Raw genomic sequence first — 22,842 nt, 5'->3', positions numbered from 1 at the left:
CCTAATAAGTCTGACAATGTTTTTCTAATGCTAACAATGTTTTCTTAATGTTGACAATGTTTAAAAATGTTTTGTTTCTCTTTTCTCATTGGTGGTTATTGTCGAGTTATGTAATGTATATATGCACATGAATTGTTCTCTATCTCTTTTGTTTTTTTGTTGTCTCTCTCTTCCCACTCATGTTTCCATGGTTTAAAGATGGTATGTCATCCCTCAGTTGGACCAATGGTAATGCCAGATTTTTTCTCCTTACAGAAAGATCGCCGGTTAGGAAGGAATATTGCATCACCAGAATGTTCGTTTGGAAGACTGAGAGACAGCACCTTTGAGAGGACAGCAGAACAAGAAGAACAACAAGACGAGAGAACTTATTATCGTAACAAGTTCTCTCCCCCTCAAACTGTTTTCTTATACCCCCTTTACAAATTTCTTCTTTTCTCCTCCTGTAAGATGGACTTGCCCCAAGAGACTGTGATATGGATTTTCCCGTTAACCATGATGTTGACCAGAGCAGTCTGTTTCGGTGAGAGTACCAGTGAGGTCGAGAAAGGATCCAGAAAGGTCCTGATGACTGAGACGGAGGTGTAAATTTCCAATAGCAACCCAATCACCAAGCAAAGGCGAGTACCGGGCACGATCTAACAACCATGTTATCTGTAAACATTTTCTTTGAAGGATTGTTAGTTCAAAAAGAAAAAACTGTATCTGTAGGCTCTGTGACAATGGTTGAAGATGGATGCATAAAGAAATGCCAATCCAGTCTTAATATCCATATGGACCGGCATCCATTGAGTGACTATCACTCCTTAGTGGGTAGTGTGTTAAATAAAACTGATTGTTGGGTATGCTCTCAAGTACCTCAGGGTCATAGTAAATCAGGGCTAGTACCATTTCCTTTAACATTAGGGGAGGTACTTGAGCTAAGTGGTGGGAGACCGGTGGACAGGAGGTTTAATATCTCCAGCCCTCCTAGTTTGAAGCTCCACCAATACCATGTGGATAGGTCCCTCATATGTTTTAACATCTCCAATCCCAGAAAACCGGGAAATTGGGAAGTGTCATGGAGCAACCTTACCATGACCTTTTCACACAGAGCAGATAGAATGCCTACAGATACAGAGCTCGTACGCCACATAGCCAGTAGAGGAAAATCTTTCCGGTATCGATATACCTTAGGGAATAGGATTACTAGAGTTGGAGAGGTATCACCAGGATACTGTGCACATATCGTACAAACCGATACGTGCATTAAGCAGTTGGAAGAATTAGGGTCAGGAGATTTCACCTGGAAGGTTTGTAACATGGTCATGTCCTTCTCCGTCCCTTATGTTCTCCCCGATGATGCATATTTCATATGCGGGAGAAAGGCGTACAAATGGCTTGCCCCAAACTCTGAAGGATTGTGTTATATTGGAAAAGTATTGCCTGAAGTGATGACTGTTACACATGACAAAATGAAGGACATACACCGTGGTGCCCAAGCTCCTTATACTCACACTCATTACGAGCACCGAGTTAAAAGACAACTGTCAGAAAGGTTAGAGCATCCGGCCTCTGATCTTATCCATGAATCCACCGGGATTCAGGTTCTGGTAGCGTTAGATTTCACTCGTACCGCTCGGGGAGTGATGAATTATAGATACATTTCCGCACTCGCCAATTTGTTAGATAATATCACTGAAATGTATGATGACACGTTTAGATACACTGGAAGAGAACTTCGAGCTTATAAAACAGAACTAGTTCAGCATAGGATGGTTCTTAATTATCTTACAGCAGTAACAGGCGGATATTGTGTTACATTGGCAACACAGTACGGCATAAAGTGTTGCACGTATATCACAAATAGCACCGAGGATCCGGTAGAGGTCATAGACCAAAAGATGGACGATATTCTCCAATTGAAGTGGGAATTTCGTCGAAAACACAATCTCACCCTTGCTGCTGTAGGTAATGAGCTGACTGGTTGGGTGTCATGGTTGAACCCGCGAAATTGGTTCTCCGGTTTAGGAGAGTGGGCTCAAGGAGTCATAATGGATGTTGGAAAGTTTCTACTATGTATCTTAGGTGTCGTTATATCGATTGGATTGATATTTAGATGCGGGCAGGCTTTAATGAGGTGCAAACAAAGTACAAAAGTGATGAGCTTGAGGAGTGAGGAAACTGTAATTAACCTGGATTTGATTTATGACCCAATGATAGAAACCAGAATGTGATGAAAATGCGATTATACGGTCCGTTTCTTTCACCTGTTTTTCTGCTTTTCTCCCAGATACAAAGACCCCCTTGGACGAGGAAGCTGACGAGACGAGATGTATACAGACAACAGACAAGCACCAAAGAAGAAGATTTGACAACTTTAAATATGGACACTTGATGAACTTTGCCATGGATCCCCAGTTTCCCTAGTATCTTTAAACTCACGCTAGCCCAACATTTTTGTAAATCTGATGGCTCAGACAAAGCTATTTGCTCATGCCTAAGGAGCAATACAGCGCAAAGAAGACGACTCTCAACAGATACCGAACACAACCTCAACGACAGATGTACATTTCCCTGACATAGAATATCATTGCATTTTCCATAAGTGTTCTTTATCTTCATCTCTACAACCCTCAGGTAATAACACACATAGACGATAGGGAATACAGGCACAGATATCAGCAACCACATACCCCCCCCCAATTCATGTATCATCAACTAAAATGTGCATCCCCATTGTGTTACAACCACAGCCGAAATGAGCTCGGTAGAGTTTGACAGCCCATCCACAGACCTGTACCACAGGATAAGAAGGAATTCAAATGTATACTTCGCAATACCTCGAAGCTTGATTTACCACACGTACGGCACGATGATACATGACCCTCCAAACATGGACTCATACACACATGCTCCTACTCTCTCACTAGGTCATACCCTTTTCACACCTACTCCTCTCTTCTTCCTTACCCCACCATGGAAATCAATTAACCCCTGACTTACATTTTTCTCCTTAAATATTTTGTGGCAGTTATTATTGACTGCCAAAGGGTGGACTGTCAAAGTCAGAAAAATGTCTTAGTGCACACTGCCATATTTGCACCGCACACTGGTCCGTGCTGCGCATGCGTACGCTCTCCCGTGGAAGCGCATACCCGCAATAGCGTGCACTCGCACGCGCAGTATGCGCATTTACGGTAGAGTTTATGTGATCGTAGCGTGCGACTCATTCGTTACAAAAGTTCACAATTAATGTAGTTTATAGATCATGTTCCCCTCAATAGTTTCTGTAAGTTTGGTTTAGATAGAATGTCCCTGAGCGGAGGAATCCCTCTTTGTATTGCACGAAGGGTCTAACAGGAGTCATACAGCAGTGTTTGGTACCCATCGGAAGAGTATTTAATTAGCAATATTCCGGTGTTGGTTTGGAGCGTATTAATCGCTCGTGCGAATAGTTATGGACATAAGAAGTTTATGTCCATTTCTATGATTTGCACATACTCAGGTATGCGGCGGGAAACCCAGTTCCCCACCCACCTGAGCTGTTGGAAATCAGCACAGCCCACCTGTATGAATCAACCTATGACCTTTGGTTACAGTACAGGGCCGAATTCCTGTGTCCAATAAACTGTAGGATTGTAGGGACTAGGAGATTGCATTGTGTGTGGGGCATAAATAGGCAGACCGACCACATCCAGCTCTCACTCTCTCATCAACGGTTATCTGCTGATAATCGGGAGCTGGATATCGAGGCGCAGGCGATCATACCCTTTGTGCGTAAGTTCTCTCCGTAATCATTGTCTTTCTGTGAGCCAATTTCTCTCTCTCTCTCTCTCTGTGTCTATTTCTCTCTCTCTATTCTCTCTTTTCTCTCAAATCTCCCCTAGACTAAACTTTATAGTATTGTATTGTATTGTGTTAGACCAGGATAGCATTGTAGTTTATCCCTTAGTTAGGTGTTTGGTTAGGAAGTCTTTGTTATATTGTAGTGTATCATTTGTACTGTTACTCTTTTACAAGTATACTAGATATAATACAGATTATAGGCTTTGGAACCCTAAACCAGTATCAGTGTATTTACTATAGTATTAAGTGTTCACTTGAGCGTCGGTGACGCTCAAACAGCTTTGTAGATAGTCAGGTTACACAAGGTTGCATTTACACCCTGTATTCACATTAAGGTATTCTGTGTGTTTCATCGGTATAAGGTTTAATATCAAGGTATAGTGTTGTGAGCGTCTGCACCGCTGGTGACCTCCTCGTGGTCTCTAGCGTATGCTACGTTACAGCGAATCTTTCCCCTAGACATAACCAATAACGTGTCCTGTGATCACTAGGCCGTGAGCGAACGTGACGCTTGAGCGTCTCGCTTACCGCTGAGCGATCGTTACGCAAATAGCGTACCATTACGGTACTTCTTGAGCAAACAGCGTACAGTGTTCTTAGCTTCATAAAGGGTTGTTTATACGACAAGGAATTTAGCATTGTCACCTATCCACCACAATGTATTCTGGCCAGATACAGACAGTGGAATAATGCAAGTGCTGGTGGGGAGGGACTGCTCAAGGAAACCATTAGACACGTAGATACGACAGCCTAATAGTCTGACAATGTTTTCTTAATGTTGACAATGTTTAAAAATGCTTTGTTTCTCTTCTCTTATTGATGGTTATTGTCGAGTTATGTAATGTATATATGCACATGAATTGTTCTCTATCTCTTTTGTTTTTTTTGTGTTTTCTCTCTCTTCTCACTCATGTTTTCATGGTTTAAAGATGGTATGTCACCCCTCAGTTGGACCAATGGTAATGCCAGATTTTTTTCTCCTTACAGAAAGATCGCCGGTTAGGAAGGAATATTGCATCACCAGAATGTTCGTTTGGAAGACTGAGAGACAGCACCTTTGAGAGGACAGCAGAACAAGAAGAACAACAAGACGAGAGAACTTATTATCGTAACAAGTTCTCTCCCCCTCAAACTGTTTTCTTATACCCCCTTTACAAATTTCTTCTTTTCTCCTCCTGTAAGATGGACTTGCCCCAAGAGACTGTGATATGGATTTTCCCGTTAACCATGATGTTGACCAGAGCAGTCTGTTTCGGTGAGAGTACCAGTGAGGTCGAGAAAGGATCCAGAAAGGTCCTGATGACTGAGACGGAGGTGTAAATTTCCAATAGCAACCCAATCACCAAGCAAAGGCGAGTACCGGGCACGATCTAACAACCATGTTATCTGTAAACATTTTCTTTGAAGGATTGTTAGTTAAAAAAAAAAAAAGAAAAACTGTATCTGTAGGCTCTGTGACAATGGTTGAAGATGGATGCATAAAGAAATGCCAATCCAGTCTTAATATCCATATGGACCAGCATCCATTGAGTGACCATCACTCCTTAGTGGGTAACGTGTTAAATAAAACAGATTGTTGGGTATGCTCTCAAGTACCTCAGGGTCATAGCAAATCAGGGCTAGTACCATTTCCTTTAACGTTAGGGGAGGTACTTGAGCTAAGGGGTGGGAGACCGGTGGACCGGAGGTTTAACATCTCCAGCCCTCCTAGTTTGAAGCTCCACCAATACCATGTGGATAGGTCCCTCTTATGTTTTAATATCTCCAATCCCCGTAAACCGGGAAATTGGGAAGTGTCATGGAGCAACCTTACCATGACCTTTTCACACAGAGCAGATAGAATGCCTACAGATACAGAGCTGGTACGCCACATAGCCAGTAGAGGAAAATCTTTCCGGTATCGATATACCTTAGGAAATAGGATTACTAGAGTTGGAGAGGTATCACCAGGATACTGTGCACATATCGTACAAACTGATACGTGCATTAAGCAGATGGAAAAATTAGGGTCAGGAGATTTCACCTGGAAGGTTTGTAACATGGTCATGTCCTTCTCCGTCCCTTATGTTCTCCCCGATGATGCATATTTCATATGCGGGAGAAAGGCGTACAAGTGGCTTGCCCCAAACTCTGAAGGATTGTGTTATATTGGAAAAGTATTGCCTGAAGTGATGACTGTTACACATGACAAAATGAAGGACATACACCGTGGTGCCCAAGCTCCTTATACTCACACTCATTACGAGCACCGAGTTAAAAGACAACTGTCAGAAAGGTTAGAGCATCCGGCCTCTGATCTTATCCATGAATCCACCGGGATTCAGGTTCTGGTAGCGTTAGATTTCACTCGTACCGCTCGAGGAGTGATGAATTATAGATACATTTCCGCACTCGCCAATTTGTTAGATAATATCACTGAAATGTATGATGACACGTTTAGATACACTGGAAGAGAACTTCAAGCTTACAAAACAGAACTAGTTCAGCATAGGATGGTTCTTAATTATCTTACAGCAGTAACAGGCGGATATTGTGTTACATTGGCAACACAGTACGGCATAAAGTGTTGCACGTATATCACGAATAGCACCGAGGATCCGGTCGAGGTCATAGATCAAAAGATGGACGATATTCTCCAATTGAAGTGGGAATTTCGCCGAAAACACAATCTCACCCTTGCTGCTGTGGGTAATGAGCTGACTGGTTGGGTGTCATGGTTGAACCCGCGAAATTGGTTCTCCGGTTTAGGAGACTGGGCTCAAGGAGTCATAATGGATGTTGGAAAGTTTCTCCTATGTATCTTGGGTGTTGTTATATTTATTGGATTGATATTTAGATGCGGGCAGGCTTTAATGAGGTGCAAACAAAGTACAAGAGTGATGAGCTTGAGGAGCGAGGAAACTGTAATTAACCTGGATTTGATTTATGACCCAATGATAGAAACCAGGATGTGATGAAAATGCGATTATACGGTCCGTTTCTTTCACCTGTTTTTCTGCTTTTCTCCAAGATACAAAGACTCCCTTGGACGAGGAAGCTGACGAGACGATATATATACAGACTACAGACGAGACCAAAGAAGGATTTTGACCACTTGAGAAATGGACACTTGATGAACTTTGCCATGGATCCCCAGTTTCCCTAGTATTTTTAAACTCACGCTAGCCCAACATTTTCTGTACATCTGATGGCATTGACAAAGCTTATTGCTCACACCTAATGAGCAAAACAGCGCAAAGAAGACGACTTTCAACAGATACCGAACAAAACTCCGACGACAGATGTACATTTACCTGACATAGGATATCATTGCATTTTTCGTAAGTGTTCTTTATCTTCATCTCTACAACCCTCAGGTAACGACACACATAGACGATAGGGAATACAGGCACAGATATCAGCAACCACATACCTCCCCCATTCATGTATCATCAACTAAAATGTGCATCCCCATTTTGTTACAACCACAGCCGAAATGAGCTCGGTAGAGTTTGACAGGCCATCCACAGACCCTTAGTACGGGATAAGAAGGAATTCAAATGTATACTTCGCAATACCTCGAAGCTTGATTTACCACACGTACGGCACGATGATACATGACCCTCCAAACATGGACTCATACACACATGCTTCTGCTTTCTCACTAGGTCATACCCTCTTCACACCTACTCCACTCTTCTTCCTTTCCCCACCATGGAAATCAATTAACCCCTGACTTACATTTTTCTCCTTTTGAAATGTTTTAGAAGGTGGCAGTTATTATTGACTGCCAAAGGGTGGACTGTCAAAGTCAGAAAAATGTCTCTATGCACGTTGCCATATTTGCACCGCGCACTGGTCCGCGCTGCGCATGCGTACGCTCTCCCGTGAAGACGCATACCCGCAATAGCGTGCACCCGCGGGCACACGGTATGCGTATTTACGGTAGAGTTTATGTAGTCGTAGCGTGCGACTCATTCGTTACATATTTTCACAATTAATGTAGTTTGTAGATCATGGTCCCTTTGATAGATTCTGAAAGTTTGGTTAATATAGAATGTCCCTGAGCAGAGGAATCCCTCTTTGTATTGTACGAAGGGTCTAACAGGAATCATACAGCAGTGTTTGGTACCCATCGGAAGAGTATTTAAATAGCAATATTCCGGTGTTGGTTTGGAGCGGATTAATCGCTCGTGCGAATAGTTATGGACATAAGAAGTTATGTCCATTTTATTTGTTCTTACTTAGTCATGCATCTGAACAGTTGGAGACAGGCATCAGTGGGTCTCAAATGTCTCTTTGACCTCAGAGATCCCCCAAACAATAGTTTGCATGTTAAGAGGGCCTCATATCTACACATGCATAAGGTAAACACAGGAATAGTAATTGAAGATCAATTGTACTCCAAATCAGTATCTTTCCCGCAGACGGAGTGCAATAGCCTTTAATTACACTGAGCTTTGAGACTCAATGAAGAAGGCCAACACCTGTGTTTACAAATGGGGCTGGATTTGTATACAGGAAAATAAGGGCTGAGACGTCATTGTCTCAACTGAAAGTGGACATCATGAATATAGAACAGAACCCAGACAGGATTCTGTTTTGTATTCGCCAAACAATAGCTCTCCAGAAGACAGGAATGTGTTAGTTATCACCCATTGTTTTGCATAACCAAGACCACTGATACAGTTTACCTGTATGAATCAACCTATGACCTTTGTTATAATGCGAAGCCGAGTTCCTGCGTCCAATGGACAGTGAGACTGTAGGGACCATTAGATTGCATTGTGTGAGTAGCATAAAAGACGGGTCTGTGACATCCAGCTTGCACTTCTCTTCAAATGGTTCTCATTGCTGATAATCAGGAAGCTGGATGTCCAGAGGCGCTTGCGATCGTTTCCCCTTGTGCGTAAGTTTCTCTCCGTAATCATTGTCTTACTGTGAGCCAATTTCTCTCTCTCTCTCTCTCTCTCCTTTCTCTTTTCTCTCACATCTCCCCTAGACTAGTATTGTATTGTATTAGATAGTATTGTATTTTGGTTAGGAAGTCTCTGTTATATTGTAGTGTATCATTTGTACTGTTATTCTCTTTTTACAAGTATATTAGATATAATACAGTTAATAGGCTTTGGACCCTAAACCAGCATCTGTGTATTTCCTATAGTGTTAAGTGTTCACTTGAGCGTCGGTAACGCTCAAGCAGCTTTGTAGTTAGTCAGGTTACACAAGGTTGCACTTACACCCTGTATTCACATTAAGGTATTCTGTGTATTTCATTGGTATAAGGTTTAGACATAAAGGTATAGCGTTGTGAGCGTCTGCGCCGCTGGTGATCTCCTCGTGGTCTCGAGCGTACCGCTACGCCATAGCGAATCATTCTGTCCTGTGATCTCTGGGCCGTGAGCGAACGTGACGCTTGAGCGTCTCGCCTACGGCTGAGCGATCGTTACGCAACCAGCGTACCCTTACGGTACTTCTTAAGTAAACAGCGTACAGTGTTCTTAGACTTCATAAAGGGTTGTAAATACATAAAGGAATTCTGCTTTGTTAGTTCTCAGTCTCCAGCATTGCAAGTGTGCTCCTAGACTCCAGCGTTACAAGTGTGTTCCCAATCTCTAGCATTCCAAGCGTGTTCCCAGTCCCCAGCATTCAGAGTTCTTCAACATCGCTCTCAAATCATTTCCTTTCTTCATTCAGAGTTCTTCAACGTCGCTCTCAAATCATTTCCTTTCTTCATTCAGAGTTCATCAACATCGCTCTCAAATCATCATTTCCTTTCTTCATTCAGAGTTCTTCAACATCGCTCTCAAATCATTTTCTTTCTTCATTCAGAGTTCTTTAACATCGTTCACATGTCATCATTAATTTCTTCATTGAGAGTTCTTCAGCATCGTTCACAAAGCGTCATTTATTTTTTCATTTAGTGATCTTCAACATTGTCATTCATTATCACCCACTTCTTCCCGTGTCTTCTGGCATTGATTTCAAGCATCTGTTAATAATAAAGCTGCATGAGGAGAACCTACATCCATAGAAACATAGAATTTGACGGCAGGTAAGAACCACTTGGCCCATCTAGTCTGCCCTTTTTTTTTTGCCATATTTTTATCTCAAAACTTATTTCTTTGTAAGAATATCCTTATGTCTATCCCATGCATGTTTAAATTGCTCTACTGTCTTAGCCTCTACCACTTCTGATGGGAGGCTATTCCACTTGTCCACTACCCTTTCTGTGAAGTAATTTTTCCTTATATTTCTCCTGAACCTCCCCCCTCCAGTCTCAGTGCATGTCCTCGTGTCCTATTGCTTCTCTTTATATGGAGAGTGTTTCCCTCCTGAACTTTGTTAACTTAAAACCCTGCTATCTTTATTACGACCCGCCCATCTTTATTATGACCCAGCTCCGGTTCTTCTTTCTGACCATCGGAAGAAACCCAGAGTCCTCAACTCCCTCTTTTCAGGTGCGTGACACATTGGTACTGCCGTATAAGTCCAGAGGTACTGCCGTATAAGTACAGGGGTGCTGTCCTGTGCTATATAATATTTACTCCAAATAAAGGGGATATTAATATTTCTCTTACGTCCTAGAGGATGCTGGGGTCCATTTTAGTACCATGGGGTATAGACGGTTCCGCAGGAGCCTTCGGCACTTTAAGACTTTTTAACAGTGTGAACTGGCTTCTCCCTCTATGCCCCTCCTCCAGACCCCAGTTTAGAAAATGTGCCCGGCAGAATGGATGCATACCAGTGGAGCTCTACAGAGTTCTGCTGAAAAAGACTTTGTTAGGTTTTTTATTTTACAGGTAAGCTGCTGGCAACAGCTTCCCTGCTTCGTGGGACTTAGGGGGGAAGTAGGAACCAACTTCTGTTAGTTTAATGGCTCTGCTTCTGCTGACAGGACACCATTAGCTCCTGAAGGGTACTGAACACAGCCCTTGCCTGGCTGCTGCTCACTCCCACAGCACCAGTGCCGTAACTAGGCATTTTAGCACTGTGTGCAAGAAACAGCATTGGTGCCCCCCCCCCCATGCAAGACAGGGGCAGTGCGCACCGTAGGCACATTAAAAATATATAGGGGCGTGGCTTCATGGGAAGGGGCGTGGCCACAAAATAATACCAATTCATACTATGGTGCACAGCAGTCTCCATTATTCAAATTACGCTGCACAGTAGCACCACTGCACCAGGTAGAGCCCCTTTTACACATTACAGCAGACAGCATCCCCTTTTTACACATTACGGCAGACAGCGCAGAGCCGGCCCTAACCAGTTTGATGCCCTAGGCAAGATTTTGGCTGGTGCCCCCTAGCACCGCCGCTAGTTCTGCAGGAGATGCCTGGCATGAGTCAGCTGGCAGCTCTGCTAACGTCGGGCGCCTTTTGTTTATGAAAATGCATCATATTATTTGCATTACTATGTGGCTAGGGGCACAAGCAGCTTCTGCTGATTAAAATGATATACAGCATGCCTATATTCTGTGTGCGACTGCGGCTGTATCTGCATACGAAATGCTACATTACAGTGATTTCCAGGCCACATATCATTTTAATCAGCAGAAGCTGCTTGTGCCCCTAAGCATACCAAATGCCCTAGGCATTTGCCTAGTTTGCCTATGCCTAAGGCCGGCTCTGAGACAGCGTCCCCCTTTTTACACATTACGGCAGACAGCGTCCCCCTTTTTACACATTACGGCAGACAGTGTTCCCCTTTTTTACACATTAAGGCAGACAGCGTCCCCTTTTTACACATTACGGCAGACAACGTCCCCCTTTTTACACATTACGGCAGACAGTGTCCCTCTTTTTACACATTACGGCAGACAGCGTCCCCCTTTTTACACATTACAGCAGACAGCGCCCCCCTTTTTACACATTACGGCAGACAGCGTCCCCCTTTTTACACAATACGGCAGACAGCGTCCCCCTTTTTACACATTACGGCAGCCTGTCCCCCTTTTTACTCATTGTGGCAGACAGAATAGAGAGCGAGAGAGAGAGAAATACTTACCATCTCTCCCTGCTGGCAGTCAGGCTCCTCGTGCTGGCAGATCCCGGGCAGCCGCAGGGAAGAAGGAGGAGGAGGGAGGGGGACTGGAGCCGCAGCAGCGCTATGTAATTGGTGGTGGCGCCACTGCAGCAGTCCCCTCTCCTTCCGCATTGGCTGGCCGCCGCTGTGAATGCTGGGATGAGGGATGCGCATCCCAGCATTCACAGCAGCGCCGGGCAGCCAATGCAGAAGGAGATGGGACTGCTGCAGCGGCACTACTACCAATTACATAGCGCTGCTGCAGCTCTAGTCCCCCTCCCTCCTCCTCCTTCCCTGCCTCCGGCGCTGCTGCTCTCCTCCAGCGCAGAGCACGGGCACACACAGCACAGAACAGGCGGCTTGTAATGAGTCAATTTGACTCATTACAAGCCGCTGGCCGTGCACCCTCAGGGCAACTGCGCTGTGTGCCAGGTGTATGGCACTGCACAGCACTGCCGCCACCCACTAACAGAGCCAGAAGACAGAAGGCTGGTGAGTATTTACCGGAGACCTGCAGAGAGGGGCCCTCTCTGGTCATCACGGTGGCATAAAGGTACCAGTGCAGTGCGGGACGCTGCGCAGCAACATGTTTCTCAGCATAGGGTGCAGAGCGTGGGGTGGGGGGCGCGCTCTGAGGGACATGATAAATCCTTACTCTCACTGGCAAAATGTACATACATGTGAGCCGCTGATGTATAAATATTACTGTGGCTGAACCGCGCCATTACAGGGGGCAGGGCTTCACCTCAGGATTGCTTGTAGCACTCAATTGGCGCCATTTTCTCCTCACAGAGACGCCGGAGCGCTGATCCTGCTGGCTGCTTCTCCTCACACATCGCTGATACAAGTACCAGGGTGTTATAGAAGGGGAGGGGAGCACATAATTTATTGAAGTCTGCAGGCTTCACATTGGATAAAAAGCGCTGTTTTTGGTATATATGTATATTCATTGTATGTAATACATATAAGGCGCGTGGTGTGGACTGGCAATTCCCTCTGGGTCCCTCTGACAGACATTAGTGTAGGTCTGTCCCCAGTAGCTCCTGTGTGTGTGTGAGTGGTGTGACTATACATGCGTGTAACATGTCTAGAGAAAGCTCTTCCCCAGAGGAACCCACGTTAGAGGCACAAGAGTGTTCTGTCCGGGTCGCATCTCCACATGCATCAAAAGATAATCTTATCAGCAAAAGCCAGAATTTCGCTCCTGTGGTGGCTACAAATTTCTCACCTCCTGGAGGGACGCAGGTTCGGGATTCAGACCTGGATCCTGGTGACCACGGATGCAAGTCTCCGAGGATGGGGAGCAGTCACGCAAGGCGAAAGCTTTCAAGGAAGGTGGTCAAGTCAAGAAACTCGACTTCACATAAACATTCTGGAATTGAGAGCTGTGTACAACAGTCTTCATCAGGCGGTACACCTTCTTCAAGGTCGTCCCATACAGATGCAGTCAGACAATGTAACGGCAGTAGCTTACATAAACCGTCAAGGTGGTACAAAAAGCAGAGCGGCAATGGAAGAGGTTACAAAGATACTCCTCTGGGCGGAAAGACATGCAAAAGCTTTGTCGGAAATTTTCATTCCGGGAGTGGACAACTGGGAAGCAGACTTCCTCAGCAGACACGATCTCCATCCAGGAGAATGGGGCCTCCACCCAGAAGTCTTTGCGGAGGTGGCAAGTTGTTGGGGCGTTCCTCAAGTGGATATGATGGCATCACGCCTCAAGAAGAAGCTTCAGAAATATTGTTCCAGGTCCAGAGACCCACAAGTAATAGCGATAGATGCACTGGTGACCCAGTGGGTGTTTCAGTCGGTGTATCTGTTCCCTCCACTTCCACTTATCCCAAAAGTTCTCAAGATCATCAGAAGAACAAGAGTTCGAGCAATACTCATTGCTTCAGATTGGCCAAGGAGGGCTTGGTATCCAGATCTTCAAAAGTTATTACTGGAAGATCCTCGGCCTCTTCCTCTTTGCGAGGACCTGCTTCAGCAGGGGCCGTTAGTTTATCAGGACTTACCGCGGCAGCATTTGATGGCATGGCTGTTGAGCGCCAGATCCTAGCCCATAAGGGTATTCCCAATGAAGTCATTCCCACACTTATTCTGGCCAGGAAAGGGGTAACGTCTAAACATTACCATCGGATTTGGAGAAAATATGTATCTTGGTGTGAATCCAAGAAGTCTCCTGAGGTGGAGTTTCAATTAGGATGACTTCTCCTATTTCTACAGGCGGGTGTGGATGCTGGATTAAGATCAGGATCTATCAAGGTTCAGATTTCGGCCTTGTCAGTTTTCTTTCAGAAACAATTGGCTTCTCTTCCTGAGGTCCAGACATTCGTGAAAGAGGTTCTGCGCATCCAACCTTCCTTTGTGACTCCTGCGGCGCCATGGGATCTTAATGTGGTGTTGCAGTTCCTTAAATCGGACTGGTTTGAGCCTCTACAAGAGATAGAGTTGAAGTTTCTCACTTGGAAAGTGGTCATGCTGTGGGCCTTGGCCTCAGGCAGACGAGTGTCTGAGTTAGGAGCTCTGTCACACAAGAGTCCTAACTTAATATTTTATGAAGATAGGGCTGAACTGAGAACACGTCAGCACTTTCTTCCGAAGGTTGTGTCTTCTTTTCATATCAACCAACCAGTGGTGGTGCCAGTGGCTTCTGACATCTCAGCCGTCTCAAAATCCTTGGATGTCGTCAGAGCGTTGAGGATTTATGTTGCAAGAATGGCTAGGATAAGGAAAACAGAATCTTTGTTTATCCTCTATGACCCCAACAAGATTGGGGGTCCTGCTTCTAAGCAGACTATTGTGCGCTGGATCAGCGGTACCATTGAGCATGGTCATTCCACTGCAGGATTGCCGTTACCAACTTCGGTAAAAGCCCACTCTACTAGGAATGTGGGTTCGTCCTGGGCGGCTGCCCGGGGTGTCTCGGCTTTGCAAATCTGTCGAGCCGCTACTTGATCAGGTGCAAACAAGTTTGCGAAGTTTTATAAGTTTGCCACCTTGGCTGCTGATGACCTAAAATTTGGTCAGTCAGTTCTGCAGGAACATTAGCACTTTCCCGCCCGTACTGGGAGCTTTGGTATATCCCCATGGTACTAAAATGGACCCCAGCATCCTCTAGGACGTAAAAGAAAATAGGATTTTTAATAACGTACCGGTAAATCCTTTTCTCGTAGTCCGTAGAGGATGCTGGGCGCCCGTCCAGTGCTCCATTTTTCCTGCTGATTCCGTTTAAAATTTTTTTTACACACTTGTGTTTAGATGTTGACAGCTGTTGCTGTTACGTTATACATGCTGGTTGGCATGAGTTATGTTAAAGGCCATGTTAGCCAACATGTTCTTGTGCATGGTGTGAGCTGGTGTGAATCTCGCCACAAGTTTATTAGTAAATCCTCTCCCGAATATGTACGTCTCCTCGGACACCGTTCCTATACTGGGGTCTGGAGGAGGGGCATAGAGGGAGGAGCCAGTTCACACTGTTAAAAAGTCTTATAGTGCCGAAGGCTCCTGCGGAACCGTCTATACCCCATGGTACTAAAATGGACCCCAGCATCCTCTACGGCCTACGAGAAAAGGATTTACCAGTAGGTTATTAAAACCCTATTTTAATCCAAATTATTTTTACAGGGTTTGCCCTGTGTGGTGTAGGGGTACACTCTCCTGTGCAGCATATTGTGTTATATAATTCCAGAAAAATAATGGAGAACAAAAATTTGGAGGATAAAATAGGGAAAGATCAAGAACCACTTCCTCCTAGTGCTGAAGCTGCTGCCACTAGTCATGACATAGATGATGAAATGCCAACAACGTCATCTGCCAAGGCTGATAGTAGAGGGCATGTAAAATCCAAAAAGTCAAAGTTAAGTAAAATGACCCCAAAAAATAAATGGAAATGGTATGAGAAGAAACGTAAACTTGCCAATATGCCATTTACGACACGGAGTGGCATGGAACGGCTGAGGCCCTGGCCTATGTTCATGACTAGTGGTTCAGCTTCACATGACGATGGAAGCACTCATCCTTCCGCTGATAACAGTTAAGCTGGCAAAAGCACAGCCAAGAACTGTGTGTTCTAAGATGGTATCACAAATCCCCAAGGAGAGTCCAAGTGTGTCAGCAGTTGCGATGCCTGACCTTCCCAACAGGAAGGTCTCTCTGCTGGTGAGACAATTGTCAACTCAAGCAGAATGTGACCCGTCAACAGCTCCTACTTCATTTTCTCCCGCAACTGGGGCTGCAAGGAAAAGGATAACATTTCCGAGCCCACCCGCTGGCAGTGATGCAGGGCAGTCAAGAGCAAGTGCTGACATCTGGTCCAGACTAAAGGAGCTGCCAACGATTACTGACATGTCTACTGTCACTGCATATGATACTGTCACCATTGAAAGAATGGTGGAGGATTATATGGGTGACAGCATCCAAGTAGGCATGTCAGACAGTCCGTATGTACACTGGCAGGAAAAAGAGGCAATTTGGAGGCCCTTGCACAAACTGGCTTTATTTTACCTAAGTTGCCCCCCCTCCAGTGTGTACTCCTAAAGAGTTTTTAGTGCAACCGGTAACCTTGTCAGCGATCAGTGAAGGAGGTTACTTCCACAAAATGTGGAGATGATGATGTTCATCAAAATATATTATAAATTCCTCCAGGAAGACCTTTACCAGCAATTGCCTCCAGAAGTACACAGGGACCTGTGATGGTGGATTCCAGTGGGGACGAATTAATACTCTGTGAGGAGGAGGATGTACACACTGAAAGGGGTGAGGAATTGAAGGATGAGGACAACATCTTGCCTCTGTAGAGCCAGTTTGTGCAAGGAAAGATGAATTGCTTCTTTTTTGGTGGGAGGATTAATTGCTCTTTTTTTTGTGGGGGCCCAAACATACTAATCATTTCAGCCACAGTCGTGTGGCAGACCCTGTCGCTGAAATTATTGGTTTGTTAACGTGTGCATGTCCTGTTTATACAATATAAGGCTGGGTGGGAGGGCCCAAGGACAATTCCATCTTGCACCTCTTTTTCTTCTTTGCATCATGCGCTGTTTGGGGTATAGTTTTTTAAGTGCCATCCTGTCTGCCACTGCAGTGCCACTCCTAGATGGGCCAGGTGTTTGTGCCGCCCACTTGGGTCGCTTAACTTAGTCATCCAGCGACCTCATTGCACCTCTTTTTCTTCTTTGCATTATGTGCTCTTTGGGACCTAGTTTTTAAAACTACCATCCTGTCTGACACTGCAGATCTACTCCTAGATGGGCCAGGTGTTTGTGCCGCCCACTTGGGTCACTTAGCTTAGACATCCAGCTACCTCATTGCACCTCTTTTTCTTCTTTACACTATGTGCTCTTTGGGGCCTAGTTTTTAAAACTGCCATCCTGTCTTCCACTGCAGTGCCACTCCTAGATGGGCCAGTTGTTTGTGCCGTCCACTTGGGTCGCTTAGCTTAGTCATCCAGCGAACTCGGTGCAAACTTTTGGCCTAAAAACAATATTGTGAGGTGTTCAGAATATACTGGAAATGAGTGGAAATGAATGTTAATGAGGTTAATAATTCCATAGGAGCAAAATTACCCCCACATTCTGTGATTTTAGCTGTTTTTGTGGGGTTTTTAAAAAAAAAATCATCCAGATCCAAACCCAAAACGGTGGTTTTAGCAAAACCAATCCAGATCGAAAACACGAGCAGGGATCCAGATCCAAAACCAAACACAAAAAGTGCCTGCCACACATCTCTAAGTTATGCAAGCAGTCACCCAGTTCAGTGACAGAAAGCAGGCATGGAGATAAGCTAACAAGTTGCAGTGGGTTACTAATATAAGCACATCAGTTCAGTTTCCGATTAGTTAGGTAGTAAAAAGAGAGCTATATAGTTTCTACCTTCTCCCTTTACTCCTGAAAGCTGCTGCTGGCACCTCAGTAACACTCCTAAGTCCCTCTGTGGCACTCTGTATTTGCATATAACTCAGTCTTTCTCCTTTGGGTGCTGAGTAGATTAACGGATAAAGGGGCTAATTCAGTACGGATCGCATGTAGCGGGGGTTGCAGGGGTGCCGCGGACGCATGCGCAGCGGGCCCTACTGCGCATGCGTCCGCATTTTCTGCGGGGGGGCCGCAGAAAATGCGATCGCCTCTGCCTGTCAATCAGGCAGGGGTGATTGCGGGGCGGGCGGCAATGCTCAGTTTTCTGGGCGGAAACGGAGCGTTGTGGGGGCGTGCCAGCCCAAACGGTGGGCAGGAACGCACGAATGGGCGCGTGTCGGGAGTGCGGTCACGGTGGCTGCGTAACGCCACACGCAGCCGCTGCAACATGAAAAATGGCGCCAGAACTCCTGCAGCCGCAGCCAAGCTGTGCCGCCAGGAGTCATCCTTACTTTCTGCTAACAAGCAGAAATTGCGTGCTGTTAGCAATTTCTGCTTGTTGAAGGGGGGAGGTGCCGGTCAGCATGATGGGCGGCCATGCCCAGCACTAGCCGACCCCCAGCATGCGTGCTAAAGGTTAGCAAATTCTGCTGATTAGTGCCTGTGACAGGCAGCGGTGCCGGCAGCTTTAAGTGTCCTCTCCCCCTCCCTAACTGTGTGACAGCGAGCTGTGTTTACTCACTGTGCAGGAAGATGAAAAGGGGGCTGAGCTACACAGAACCGAGGGACGGAGCTACAAGGGACCAGGCTGATCATGAGGAGGAACAGGGGGATGGACAGCTCCGGCCAGCCAAACTTCCTTTTGGTAAGAAGAAGTAAAGAGAGTGAGTGAGCTTGAGAAAGTGTATGTGTTTGTGTGTGCATATATATATATGTATGTGTGTGTGTGTGTGTGTGTGTGTGTGTGTGTGTGTGTGTGTGTGTGTGTGTATATATGTGTATGTATGTATGTGTATATCTGTTTGTGTATGTGTGTGTATCTGTTTGTGTATGTGTGTGTTTATCTATGTGTGACTGGGTGGGCAAAATGTGTGTAAGTGGCACTACCACAGGTGGAATTTTGTGTAAGCGGCACTACTATAGGGGGGATTTTGTGTAAGCGGCACTACTACAGGGATATTTTGTGTAAGCGGCACTACTACAAGGGACATTTTGGGGGTCATTCCGAGTTGTTCGCTCGTTGCCGATTTTCGCAACGGAGCGATTAAGGCAAAAATGCGCATGCGCATGGTACGCAGTGCGCATGTGCTAAGTGTTTTAGCACAAAACTTAGCAGATTTACTCACGCCCGAATGAAGAATTTTCAACATTGAAGTGATCGGAGTGTGATTGACAGGAAGTGGGTGTTTCTGGGCGGAAACTGGCCGTTTTCTGGTAGTGTGCGGAAAAACGCAGGCGTGTCAGGGAAAAACGCAGGAGTGTCTGGAGAAACGGGTGAGTGGCTGGCCGAACGCTGGGCGTGTGTGTGACGTCAAACCAGGAACGAAACTGACTGAACTGATCGCTATTTGTGAGTAAGTCTCGAGCTACTCAGAAACTGCTAAGAAATTTCTATTCGCTATTCTGCTAATCTTTCGTTCGCAATTCTGCTAAACAAAGATACACTTCCAGAGGGCGGCGGCCTAGCGTGTGCAATGCTGCTAAAAGCAGCTAGCGAGTGAACAACTCGGAATCACCCCCTTTGTTATATATGCTACACCTGCAGTGCACATGGGGGTTATTCCGAGTATGCGTAAGCACCGTAATTCGCAGGCGCGTCGTATGGGTACAAAGTGGATCATTGCTGAGCGACGGACTTAACGAAGAATCCATTCGCACAGCCGATCGCAAGGAGATTGACAGAAAGAGGGAGTTTATGGGTGTCAACTGACCGTTTTCTGGGAGTGTTTGGTAAAACACAGGCGTGTCCAAGCGTTTGCAGGGCGGGTGTCTGACGTCAATTCCGGGACCAAAACTACTGAAGTGATCGCAAGGGTTGAGTAAGTCCAGACCTACTCAGAAATTGCACAAACTGTTTTTGCAGAGCTCGGCTGCAAAGCCGTTTCCACACTTGCAAAGGGAAAATACACCCCCCCGTGGCCGGTGACTATGCGTTTGCATGGCTGCTAAAAGTAGCTAGCAAACGATCAACTCGGAATGACCCCCACGGTTTTGCCCAACTGCTAACAAATTTGCTGCTGCAATCAACTCTGAATTACCCCCTTAGTTCTTGTATACACTCTCCCAGTGACTGACAGTCTGCAATGCCCCAAGTCAGGTGTTTTACTACTCACGCTGACCGGTGGACACAGATTACACGTTGCCACTTCGTTCCAATTCCCTGTCTTGTTTTCTGCAGCTCTCACGCCTCACTGTCCTCTGGTGTCTGCAGGGATGCTCTGTTAAGTGGGTGCAATGATTCCTCTCCGCGGGGCTCATCTCTCATAACTGGGCTCTCTCACACCGCTGCGCACGCTGGACCGATCGCCTTCTCCTCAGCGTACAGCGTTACTCCCTGCTGTCTCCTCAGATTACCTCAGAGCAGCATCACTCTCTGCGTTGTTACCTCAGAGCACACACACTGGATGGTAACTCCGCGTTCCACTCTTCCCCCTCTGCACCACCCAATCAGCAGCTTCGATTTCTCCTGCTCTACAGGTCTGCTCCTGGGTCCCAGCGCTCCCTAACTTACGGTCCTTTGGTTGCTGGCATGTCCTAGCAACCTAAGCAAGAGGAACATAGGCATGCGCAGAACATTTTATAAGGGGGTGCACCGTTGGAGGGGTGTGTTCGGCACCACCTACTGGGCATGTCTTGCACCGCCTATTGGCACTCAAAGCAATATAAACATATGCCCCCAGCGGTGCACCTTACTCAATACCCCCAGCGTTGTCAGATACACACTTGCCCCCAGCGTTGCCAGATACACACTTGCCCCCAGCAGTGCCAGATACACACTTGCCCCCAGCAGTGCCAGATACACACATGCCCCCAGAGGTGCCAGATAAACAAATACCCCCAGCGGTGCCAGATACATAAATGCGCCTAGTGGTGCCAGATACATATGCCCCCATTTCTGCTCACTCTCCTCTGTTGCCAGTGCCGCCGATTTCCGTCTCTGCCGCTGAGGGGAGGAGAGCGCAGCGCGCGTCTCTCCTGTGCCTCACTTCACTGAGTCCCTGGCTGTCTCCGGCAGCCATTTGAAATATGGCGCCGGATTGTGAGCCTATCAAAGCTCAAGGGCCGGCAGCCAATCAAGAGCCGGTCCATGAGCTCTGATTGGCTGACAGCCAAGATACATTGTATATGACTGCCGAAGACGGGTACACACAGCGAGGGGCATGAGAGACGTTCGCAGTGCTTTCCTCCCTTCAAGTTCAGCATCAGACTGAGACAGGAATTGGCGGCAGCAGCAATAGGCGTGCGCGTGTGTGCAGGGGGTGCCGGACATTAGGGGGTGCCTGTACGCACCAGGCATCCCCAGTGCGCACGCCTATGAAGGGGAAATATTAACTCCTGCAGTGCCAGTCCTGCAAGGCACCCATAGGCAGTTTCAACTGTAATCAATGTTAAAAGAGAAATGGTCCCTGTTGGGGTATCACACAGGTATAGACCGTCACTGAGTATGAAAAAGCTGTAATTGAAGTGCAAGAGAAGAGGGCTGTGAGAACAGGAGGGAAGTGGGCCCTGCTCCAAGGAGCTTACAATCTAGGGGAAGAGGGAGACAGACAGGTGACATGAGGTACAAGCAAGAGGAAGGTAGCCTGTTTTCAGGAAATAAGCGAGGCAGAGATAGCCAAGGCATACCTCCCAACTGTCCCGATTTTCGCGGGACAGTCCCGTTTTTTGGGGACTGTCTCGCTGTCCCACCCGCGGGCCGCAGTGTCCCGCGGTGGGGGGGGGGGGCAGTTGGGAGTCTCTGTCTCGCTGCCCTGCTTAGCTGCCCTGCTAAGCTGCCCTGCTTAGCAGGGCAGTGGTGAATAGACGCTGTGCGCATGCGCAGTGCATCTATTCACTGGATTCAGAGGGAGAGGGGGCATGCCAGCGGCTCACAGAGCGCTGGGCATGCCCCCTCAGTGACAAAAATGGGGGCTTGGCTCGTGATCGCGGGTCCTCCGCGAAGCCACGCCCCCTTTTCTTAGATCACACCCCTTTTTCGGGAGCGCGCGCGGCTTGGCCGCGCGTGTGTCCCTCTTTAGGTAACTGTAAAGTTGGGAGGTATGGCCAAGGCATGAGGATGGGAGAGCGGCCTCAAGACTGGGATATGCAGAAGGGTAGGCTTTGATAAACAGGTAAGTTTTCAGTGCCCGTTTGAAGCTCACAGGAACTCACATTAGCATGAGGGAGTGAGTCTGGCTTCCATTGCTGCCCACAAATGCAGTTACTGTGCATGCGACTCAGAACAGTGTTTAGATTCTGGGTGTAGATGGACGGATTGCTGCATTAGTGAAAGCATAATTCTCAAAGAAACTGTGAAAGAGCAGTCTCAGATTTGGAATGTATTTATAACAATTCCAAGGTGTATTTGTATAACTGTAACACATCTTACTGTGAGCTGAACTGTCATCTCCTTAGCTGCACAGAACTGTGTGATACGATGTGTTCCTCAGTTGGCACACGGGGCCATTGCAGAAGCAGTTGCAATGCAGATATTGGTGGTCATTCCGAGTTGATCGCTAGCTGCATTCATTTGCTGTGCAGCGATGAGGCAAAAAATTGGCACTTCTGTGCATGTGTATGTGGCGCAATGCGCACGCGCGACGTACTATTACAACGGTTGATGTTGTTTCACACAGGCTCTGGCGAAGCTTTTCAGTTGCACTGCTGGCCGAGGGAGTGATTGACATGAAGTGGGCGTTTCTGGGTGTCAACTGACCGTTTTCAGGGAGTGTTCGGAAAAACGCAGGCGTGCCAGCAAAAATGCAGGCGTGGCTGGGCGAACGCAGGGCGTGTTTGTGACGTCAAAACAGGAACTGAATGGTCTGAAGTGATCGCAAGCGCTGAGTAGGTCTGAAGCTACTCTGAAACTGCACAAAAAATTTTTGTAGCCGCTCTGTGATCCTTTCGTTCGCACTTCTGCTAAGCTAAAATACACTCCCAGTGGGCGGCGGCATAGCGT

General features: G+C 46.6%; 1 protein-coding gene across 1 annotated transcript in view; it reads left to right on the top strand.

The window, feature by feature from the left end:
• Positions 1–18,443: 18,443 nt before the first annotated feature.
• The window catches only part of LOC134907189 (ERV-BabFcenv provirus ancestral Env polyprotein-like), a 53,234-nt gene continuing 48,835 nt past the window's right edge, over positions 18,444–22,842 (top strand). Inside the window, exon 1 of the mRNA XM_063914775.1 lies at positions 18,444–18,549. The gene's annotated coding sequence lies outside the window, so the exon portion shown is untranslated. The remainder of the gene's footprint in view (positions 18,550–22,842) is intronic.

The sequence above is a fragment of the Pseudophryne corroboree genome, chromosome 1 (assembly GCF_028390025.1).
Source record: "Pseudophryne corroboree isolate aPseCor3 chromosome 1, aPseCor3.hap2, whole genome shotgun sequence".
NCBI lineage: Eukaryota > Metazoa > Chordata > Amphibia > Anura > Myobatrachidae > Pseudophryne > Pseudophryne corroboree.
The sequence above is the reverse complement of the archived record's forward strand: the minus strand, read 5'-3'. Positions and strand labels throughout refer to the sequence as shown.